This window comes from Mytilus edulis, chromosome 11 (assembly GCF_963676685.1).
Source record: "Mytilus edulis chromosome 11, xbMytEdul2.2, whole genome shotgun sequence".
Classification (NCBI taxonomy): domain Eukaryota; kingdom Metazoa; phylum Mollusca; class Bivalvia; order Mytilida; family Mytilidae; genus Mytilus; species Mytilus edulis.
Window position 1 is genome coordinate 49847048 of NC_092354.1, and position 10980 is coordinate 49858027.

Genomic DNA, 10980 nt, shown 5'->3' on the forward strand with positions numbered 1-10980 from the left:
TCATCCCTACCCCCTTCAATTCGAGAATATGCTTTTAACTTGTAAACGGTCCAGATCCCCACCCCTAAACCATATATATTCTTGTATGGGACAATAAAACTAATCAAATGAAATTAAATAAAAGTTCCTGGGGGTCACCCCCAACCCGTTCAATTTGAGAATGTACTATTATCTTGAAAACGGTCCAGATCCCCACCCCTAAACCATATATATTCTTGAATAGGACGATAAAACAAATCAAACGAAATTAGATGGAAGTCCCCGGGGGTCATCCCCACCCCCGTTCAATTTTAGAATGTGCTATTATCTTGTAAACGGTCCAGATCCCCACCCCTAAACCATATATATTCTTGTAGGGGACAATAAAACTAATCAAATGAAATTAAATGGAAGTTCCTGGGAGTCACCCCCACCCCGTTCAATTTGAGAATGTACTATTATCTAGTAAATGGTCCAGATCCCCACCCCTAAACCATATATTTTCTTATAGGGACAATAAAACGAATGAAATCAAATAAAAGCAAAGTCCCTAGGGGGCCACCCCACCCCCTCTTGTTTGAAAACTTATAAACGGTCAACATCCCCACCCCTAAACTATATATATTCTTGTAAGGGACAATAAAACTAATCAAATGAAATTGAATGGAAGTTCCTGGGGGTCACCCCCACCCCGTTCAATTTGAGAATGTACTATTATCTTGTAAATGGTCCAGATTCCCACCCCTAAACCATATATATTCTTGTAGGGGACAATAAAACAAATGAAATGAAATAAAAGGAAAGTCCCTAGGGGGTCAGCCCACCCCCTCTTGTTTGAAAACTTGTAAACGGTCAACATCCCCACCCCTAAACTATATATATTCTTGTAAGGGACAATAAAAATAATCAAATGAAATTAAATGGAAGTTCCTTGGGGTCACCCCCACCCCGTTCAATTTGAGAATGTACTATTATCTTGTAAATGGCACAGATCCCCACCCCTAAACCATATATGTTCTTGTAGGGGACAATAAAACAAATAAAATGAGATAAAAGGGAAGTCCTGAGGGGGTCATCCCACCCCCTCTTGTTTTAAAACTTGTAAACGGTCAACATCCCCACCCCTAAACCATATATATTCTTGTAGGGGACAATAAAACAAATAAAATGAAATGTAGGAAAAGTCCCTGGGGGTCACCACCACCCCTTCCTGTTTGAATACTTGTAAATGGGGGAGATCCCCACCAGTAAGCCATATAATTATATTCTTGTATGGGACAAAAAATCAAATCAAATGAACATGGGACCATATGAATTGCGAGTTATGGGAGCTTTGTTTGGGAGACTTCGTAACAGCATCCTGTTACAATTACTTCTTGTTGTTTATACTCTTATATCTGGTAATAGTTCTAAATTTGTTGAGGTAAAATGATCTTTTTATGACCTATTTATATGTGTTTGTGCTCAACCGATCCTTTTACTTTATGTTCGATACTCATTTGTTCCTTATTTGATTTTTATACGTTCTACCTTTTAACTGCTTTATGTCCGTATGTTTGAAGATGGATCTTGGTTCGAAGGGATGAAATCACCGTGTTAGCGCTTGCATAAAAAAAAGATGTGGTATGATTGCCAATGAGACAACAACCCACAATAGACCAAAATGACACAGAAACTATCAACTATAGGTCAATGTACGGCCTTCAACAATGAGCATAGCCCAAACCATGTAGTCACCTATAAAAGGCCCAGATATGACAATTTCAAACAATTCAAACAACAAAACTAACGGCCGTATTTCATATACAAAAAAATAAACGGAAAACAAATATGAAACACAAAAACAAACGATAACTACTTAATTTCAGGCTCTTGTCTAGGGACAGGCACATACTAACATAATGTGGTGGGGTTAAACATGTTAGCAGGGTGTACATCGTTTCGGAGCATGCTATTATCTTGTTTAATTCGTTCCATCACTCGCTTATAATTCGCTTATAATACGTGTATCATACGTTGCACCTTTAAAAACATGATTTTCAATTGTTTTGTTGTCTCTGGTGGTAGATTTGGGTTCTTAGAGGTGATATAGCTCTATAAGCGCATATGTACCCGTTCCAGCGCTCGGATAATACCCTGTTAAATATTCGTTACTTATTCGCTTTTAATACGTTTGTTGTACGTTGCACCTTTTAGAAAAGGATTTTCAATTGTGTTTATATCTCTGGTGGTAATAATGTGTTCTTATAGATGAACTATCCCTATTAGCGCGTATGTACCCGTTCCAGCGCTCGGATAATACCCTGTTACTTATTCGTTGCTTATTCGCTTTTAATGCACGGGGTAAGTATACGTTGCACCTTGAAATAAATCGTTTTTTAATTGTGTTCATGTCTCTGGTGGTAACAATGTGTAACTAGAGATGAAATGACCCTATTAGAGCGCATGTACTCGTTCCAGCGCTCGGTTAATACCCTGTTACCTATTCGTTACCTATTCGTTACCTATTCACTTATAATACGTTTGTTGTACGTTGCACCTTTTAGAAAAGGATTTTCACTTGTGCTTATGTCTCTGGTGGTAACAATGTGTAATTAGAGATGAAATGACCCTATTAGCGTGCATGTACCCGTTCCAGCGCTCGGTAAATACCCTGTTACCTATTCGTTACCTATTCGTTACTTATTCGCTTTTAATACGTTTGTTGTACGTTGCACCTTTAAGAAACGGATTTTCAATTGTGTTCATATCTCTTGTGGTAATAATGTGTTCTTATAGATGAAATACCCCTATTAGCGCATATTACCAGTTCCAGCGCTCGGATAACACCCGGTTACTTATTCGTTCCTTATTCGCTTTTAATGTGCAGGGTATACGTTGCACCTTGAAATAAATCGTTTTTTAACTGTGTTCGTGTCTCTGGTGGTAACAATGTGTTCTTAGAGATGAAATGACCCTATTAGCGCGCGTGTACCCGTTCCAGCGCTCGGTTAATACCCTGTTACCTATTCGTTACCTATTCGTTACCTATTCACTTATAATACGTTTGTTGTACGTTGCACCTTTTAGAAAAGAATTTTCACTTGTGTTCATGTCTCTGGTGAAAACAATGTGTAATTAGAGATGAAATGACCCTATTAGCGTACATGTACCCGTTCCAGCGCTCGGTTAATACCCTGTTACCTATTCGTTACCTATTCGTTACCTATTCACTTATAATACGTTTGTTGTACGTTGCACCTTTTAGAAAAGGATTTTCACTTGTGTTCATGTCTCTGGTGGTAACAATGTGTAATTAGAGATGAAATGACCCTATTAGCGTGCATGTACTCGTTCGAGCGCTCGGTTAATACCCTGTTACCTATTCGTTACCTATTCCTTACTTATTCGCTTTTAATACGTTTGTTGTACGTTGCACCTTTAAGAAACGGATTTTCAATTGTGTTCATATCTCTTGTGGTAATAATGTGTTCTTATAGATGAAATACCCCTATTAGCGCTATTACCCGTTCCAGCGCTCGGATAATACCCGGTTACTTATTCTTAATTTTCTTATGTTGCACCAAGAATTGTCTGTAGAAACAACTAGGTATCGGTCACGAGCACAAGTTTTGTTTCGGTCGTTATATAAGTAAACTAGATCACCAACTTCTAAATGCGGAGTTTCGGGTAGGGCTCCAGAGGGAGCTTTAGAAATTTCGCTGTAACTGTGGTTCGACTTTCGTAACTCATGTTGACGCTGAATAAGATTCTGATCTGTCAAAGGTATTTGGTTGTTTGAAAATTGATCACGTTGAGTCCACATTTCTCTTGCGGATAACCCACGGTTACGAATGCGAGAATTTAAACGGGCAATAGCCAGAGTGAGTGACAGGGGTGATATACATCGTGTATTCGGGTCTTGTCGCAAAATTTCGTCTTCTAACTCTTGAATTGCCTTGTCGGCTACAGGGTTTTTGTTTTTGTTTTTGAAACGACCAACTTCTATGGTAATTCTATGTCGGCGCAAAAGTTCATCGTTGACCAAGGCTTGGAATCCTGGTGCAGGGTCGGTACGAACAACGGCAAATGGTCCATCGAGTGGACATAGTTCAACACAAAGACACAATAAAGACTCACGTAAAGTTTCTTGGCACTCGTCTGTGATCAAGCGAGCGGCTGTGTATGACGTAACATATTCACGCACAACTAGGATAAGCTGTCGTTCACGCTTCATCACATCTGCAGCAAATGCAGACCCTATTGTCTCTGGTGGGTCACCTGTAGATTGTACATTTAACTTGTGAGAAATTTTTTGAAGAGCGGCACATTGATGACATCCATTACTGACAGTTTCAATTGCTTTATCCATATCAAGTGCAAAGAAGTAACGGTGTACGACAGATTTAAGTTGATAGGTTGAAGGATGGTCGAGTTTAATGTGTAACGATGTAAGTAGTCCGTCTAAAACCTGACGAGGAACAACAATACATTCACGTGTTGGAGCCATCGGCTCGTTTCTCTTGACAACGAGTAAACCGTCTTTAGCAATACACGCATTGTTCAGATAGCGTTTTACGTCCTTTACATTAGTAAGTTTTTTTGACGGTCGGGTCCCTTGGCGCAAGTGAGCATGTGTACGCCGTAAGTCCGAGCATTCTGTTTGGATTGATATCCAGGCGTTCCTGCTTGTAAACGGAAGTTTTTGAATCCCTTCAAGAATGTCTTTTGTTGAGATATGTCTAACAACTGAATTTTCAGTAAATTGCACAAATGTACAGATTTGACAGGCTGAATCCTCACAGTCTGGTGCATTGCAACTTGCAAAATCGGACGGAAGTATAGCAGCTCCTGCTACATGTCTTACTGTTACTTGATATCTACAGGCTGTTGAAAGAAATGTCGAAACACGTGGGCTTGCTGAAAATTCTCCCCTACACAGCTTCTCGAATGCCTGAACACAGGGTTTACTATCGGTCAATATGCACGTGTTATGTTTTGATTGTATGATATACGGACTAAAGTGCTTAATAGCTGAGGCAATAGACAGTGCTTCGATTTCACAAGGCAGCCACGTTAAATGGCGTTTTCGCAGTTTTGCACTAAAAAATCCGGAAACATGTATTTTATCATCACGTGTTATGTAAAGGGTAGCGCCTAAGCCATGTTTTTTCACAGAACCATCGGTAACGATCCATAGTTGATCATTTGGTTGAGGTAAAAATATTGAACGATTTGTTGAAAGAGCTTTCTGTGCCTGTGAGAATATATCAGTAAGTTCGTCTGACCATTTTATAGTTTTTTTAGATTCTCGACCGGCTACCATATCATCAAGTTTACCTAGTAATGAAGCGCAATCTGGTATTACTCGTGCGAGTACTTTATACGCTCCAATAAAAGACCGTAAACCACATACTTTGTCTGGTTGTGGACAAACTGATAATATAGAAATACGATGCGGGTTGGCTTTGATAGTTCCTAATTGCCAAATCCATCCAAGAATAGTTGTAGTTTTGGGTGCGATAATCGTTTTAGTAGCAGACAAATTTAGACTGTTCTTTTGCAGAGCCTGTAGAACCCTTGTCCAGTTTTGTAGTAATTCGAGTTGGGTATTTCCACCGCAATAATGATCATCAGCTATTTTAGCTACAACACCTTCTTCTACCAGATCACCTAAAACACGACACATTAGCTCCTCAAGTGCTGTTTCTGAGCCTGGCATGCCCATTGCAGAGCGCACATACACACGCACACCTTTAAAGGGGGTTACTACACCACAGTATTTCATTGAATCACTCGAAAGTGGAATTTGGTAGAACGATTTAGTAAGGTCTGTTGCTATTATGTATTTCCACTGTGCTATTTGGCGTAAGGTTGAATCAACATCTGGCATGAGTGACGGTTGGGGTTTGCTATATCGGCCTACGTCTGCAAATGCGGTGACTAAACGGAAACTGCCATTTGGTTTCTTAACTAAAAATGACGGGTTAACATATTCTACAGATACGCCAATATCTTCTGGGCGTTTGAAAACACCAATTGCTTCAAGTTCATCAAATTTTTGTTGAAGTTCTACTAGTTGATTACGGGAATATTGCGGCACACGGCCTTTGCGTTGCGGTGGTTGGACTGGTCCCATGTCACTCTAGCTTGAAATGGACCGATGGCACCATTGTATCCCTTGAAATATGGGTCGAAAACATCATCAAAGTTTTTGACCGTATCCCTGAATTTTACTTTTAACTCTTGAGATTACAAATTATCTGGGTCAATTTTTACTGATTCTGAATGATTTGTCAATCTTGGGTGATTTATTTTATCAATGTTCTCAGTTGATTCGACGGCATCACTTATACACTCTGGAACATATGTTGATCGTATTTGACAAAAGTGTTCGTTGCGTCTTAAACTATGGGGTTCCTGTGTCAAATTTGGAATACGAATTCTGCCGGCAACGCTTGTAATCAAATTTGGCGGGGGCCACACGTTTGAATCCTTTCCAGCATGCATTGATGAAACATGCTACTCTAATCTTGGTTCAATGGCGAATGTATCATCAGTTGAGCAAATATCAGATGGTAATTGCATTTCAAGAAAATCACCAGGCCAAATAGTTGTAAATTGAGCCGGAGCACGTCATTCAAAAAGCCACGGTTGGGACCAAACCTAGTTTTCTTTTGCCATTGTACGTTGTCTCCTAAGAATGGTGCAAAATGTGGGTCTAATGATAACGTGTATATTATGTTTTGTCTCCAGTTTTCAAATGAGTTTACAGTTTCAATTTTAGTTAGACACCACTGTTTAGGTGCTCTGTGGGTATTAGCCATTGTGTTAAATGCTTTTGCTTATTTATAATGCAGTTTAAGTTTCACGGTAAATATTTATTTACGGATGACCTAGACAGGTTTTAGTCAGTCCCGATGTTCGTCTCAACAATATGATGAATAATAAACCTTTCTTGTAGGCGTAAATTCGAATCACGCTGCCACCACGCCAGTTATGATGAAACTACACCAGGGCATTAAGTCATTACTTAACTGCAATTGAATGTTACTTGTTTAATACAGCTTTAGACTAACACATGTATACAATGATGTTTAGTTTGCAATGGAGAGCGAAGAGAGAGAGCGAGCTAAAACATAGTTAACAGTTCGGGACAATAGAGCCTATTATGGCGCTGCGCATTAAAAGCGAATAAGGTACGAATAAGTAACCGTGTATTATCCGAGCGCTGGAACGGGTAATATGCGCTAATAGGGGTATTTCATCTATAAGAACAGATTATTACCACAAGAGATATGAACACAATTGAAATTCGTTTCTTAAAGGTGCAACGTACAACAAACGTATTAAAAGCGAATAAGTAACGAATAGGTAACGAATAGGTAACAGGGTATTAACCGAGCGCTGGAACGGGTACATGCACGCTAATAGGGTCATTTCATCTCTAAGAACACATTGTTACCACCAGAGACACGAACACAATTACAAAACGATTTATTTCAAGGTGCAACGTATACCCTCCGCATTAAAAGCGAATAAGTAACCGGGTATTATCCGAGCGCTAGAACGGGTAATATGCGCTAATAGGGGTATTTCATCTATAAGAACACATTATTACCACAAGAGATATGAACACAATTGAAAATCCGTTTCTTAAAGGTGCAACGTACAACAAACGTATTAAAAGCGAATAAGTAATGAATAGGTAACGAATAGGTAACAGGGTATTAACCGAGCGCTCGAACGGGTACATGCACGCTAATAGGGTCATTTCATCTCTAATTACACATTGTTACCACCAGAGACATGAACACAAGTGAAAATCCTTTTCTAAAAGGTGCAACGTACAACAAACGTATTATAAGTGAATAGGTAACGAATAGGTAGCAGGGTATTAACCGAACGCTGGAACGGGTACATGTACGCTAATAGGGTCATTTCATCTCTAATTACACATTGTTATCACCAGAGACATGAACACAAGTGAAAATCCTTTTCTAAAAGGTGCAACGTACAACAAACGTATTATAAGTGAATAGGTAACGAATAGGTAACGAATAGGTAACAGGGTATTAACCGAGCGCTGGAACGGGGTCACGCGCGCTAATAGGGTCATTTTATCTCTAAGAACACATTGTTACCACCAGAGACACGAACACAATTAAAAAACGATTTATTTTAAGGTGCAACGTATACCCTGCGCATTAAAAGCGAATAAGGAACGAATAAGTAATCGGGTATTATCCGAGCGCTGGAACGGGTAATATGCGCTAATAGGGGTATTTCATCTATAAGAACACATTATTACCACAAGAGATATGAACACAATTGAAAATCCGTTTCTTAAAGGTGCAACGTACAACAAACGTATTAAAAGCGAATAAGTAACAAATAGGTAACGAATAGGTAACAGGGTATTAACCGAGCGCTGGAACGGGTACATGCACGCTAATAGGGTCATTTCATCTCTAATTACACATTGTTACCACCAGAGACATGAACACAATTAAAAAACGATTTATTTCAAGGTGCAACGTATACTTACCCCGTGCATTAAAAGCGAATAAGGAACAAATAAGTAACAGTGTATTATCCGAGCGCTGGAACGGGTACATACGCGCTAATAGGGATAGTTCATTTATAAGAACACATCATTACCACTAGAGATATAAACACAATTGAAAATCCTTTTCTAAAAGGTGCAACGTACAACAAACGTATTAAAAGCGAATAAGTAACGAATATTTAACAGGGTATTATCCGAGCGCTGGAACGGGTAGATATGCGCTTATAGAGTTATATCACCTCTAAGAACCCAAATCTACCACCAGAGACAACAAAACAATTGAAAATCATGTTTTAAAAGGTGCAACGTATGATACACGTATTATAAGCTAATTATAAGCGAGTGATGGAACGAATTAAACAAGATAGTAGCATGCTCCGAAACGATGTACACCCTGCTAACATGTTTAACCCCACCACATTATGTTAGTATGTGCCTGTCCCTAGACAAGAGCCTGAAATTAAGTAGTTATCGTTTGTTTTTGTGTTACATATTTGTTTTCCGTTTATATTTTTGTATATGAAATACGGCCGTTAGTTTTGTTGTTTGAATTGTTTGAAATTGTCATATCTGGGCCTTTTATAGGTGACTACACGGTTTGGGCTACATTGACCTATAGTTGATAGTTTCTGTGTCATTTTGGTCTATTGTGGGTTGTTGTCTCATTGGCAATCATACCACATCTTTTTTTATGCAAGCGCTAACACAGTGATTTCATCCCTTCGAACCAAGATCCATCTTCAAACATACGGACATAAAGCAGTTAAAAGGTAGAACGTATAAAAATCAAATAAGGAACAAATGAGTTTCGAACATAAAGTAAAAGGATCGGTTGAGCACAAACACATATAAATAGGTCATAAAAAATCATTTTACCTCAACAAATTTAGAACTATTACCAGATATAAGAGTATAAACAACAAGAAGTAATTGTAACAGGATGCTGTTACGAAGTCTCCCAAACAAAGCTCCCATAACTCGCAATTCATATGGTCCCATGTTCATTTGATTTGATTTTTTGTCCCATACAAGAATATATATGGCTTACTGGTGGGGATCTCCACCATTTACAAGTATTCAAACAGGAGGGGGTGGTGGTGACCCCCAGGGACTTTTCCTACATCTCATTTTATTTGTTTTATTGTCCCCTACAAGAATATATATGGTTTAGGGGTGGGGATGTTGACCGTTTACAAGTTTTAAAACAAGAGGGGGTGGGATGACCCCCTCAGGACTTCCCTTTAATCTCATTTTATTTGTTTTATTGTCCCCTACAAGAACATATATGGTTTAGGGGTTGGGATCTGGACCATTTACAAGATAATAGTACATTCTCAAATTGAACGGGGTTGGGGTGACCCCAAGGAACTTCCATTTAATTTCATTTGATTAGTTTTATTGTCCCTTACAAGAATATATATAGTTTAGGGGTTGGGATGTTGACCGTTTACAAGTTTTCAAACAAGAGGGGGTGGGCTGACCCACTAGGGACTTTCCTTTTATTTCATTTCATTTGTTTTATTGTCCTATACAAGAATATATATGGTTTAGGGGTGGGAATCTGGACCATTTACAAGATAATAGTACATTCTCAAATTGAACGGGGTGGGGGTGACCCCCAGGAACTTCCATTTAATTTCATTTGATTAGTTTTATTGTCCCTTACAAGAATATATATAGTTTAGGGGTGGGGATGTTGACCGTTTATAAGTTTTCAAACAAGAGGGGGTGGGGTGGCCCCCTAAGGACTTTCCTTTTATTTCATTTCATTTGTTTTATTGTCCCCTACAAGAAAATATATGGTTTAGGGGTGGGGATCTGGACCATTTACTAGATAATAGTACATTCTCAAATTGAACGGGGTGGGGGTGACCCCCAGGAACTTCCATTTAATTTCATTTGATTAGTTTTATTGTCCCCTACAAGAATATATATGGTTTAGGGGTGGCGATCTGGACCGTTTACAAGATAATAGCACATTCTAAAATTGAACGGGGGTGGGGATGACCCCGGGGACTTCCATCTAATTTCGTTTGATTTGTTTTATCGTCCTATTCAAGAATATATATGGTTTAGGGGTGGGGATCTGGACCGTTTTCAAGATAATAGTACATTCTCAAATTGAACGGGGTGGGGGTGACCCCCAGGAACTTTTATTTAATTTCATTTGATTAGTTTTATTGTCCCATACAAGAATATATATCGTTTAGGGGTGGGGATCTGGACCGTTTACAAGTTAAAAGCATATTCTCGAATTGAAGGGGGTAGGGATGACCCCCAGGGACTCCCCTATATTTCATGTGATTGGTTTTTTTGTCCTTTAATCATTTCTGGAGACTGCATGTATCTATCACTTACAGTTTTCAAGTTATATTCATTTAAAAATTTTAGAAAATAAAATCCAATAGGGTTCTATAGTAAACCCCTCCCTTCTTTCTGCCCCCAAAATACCC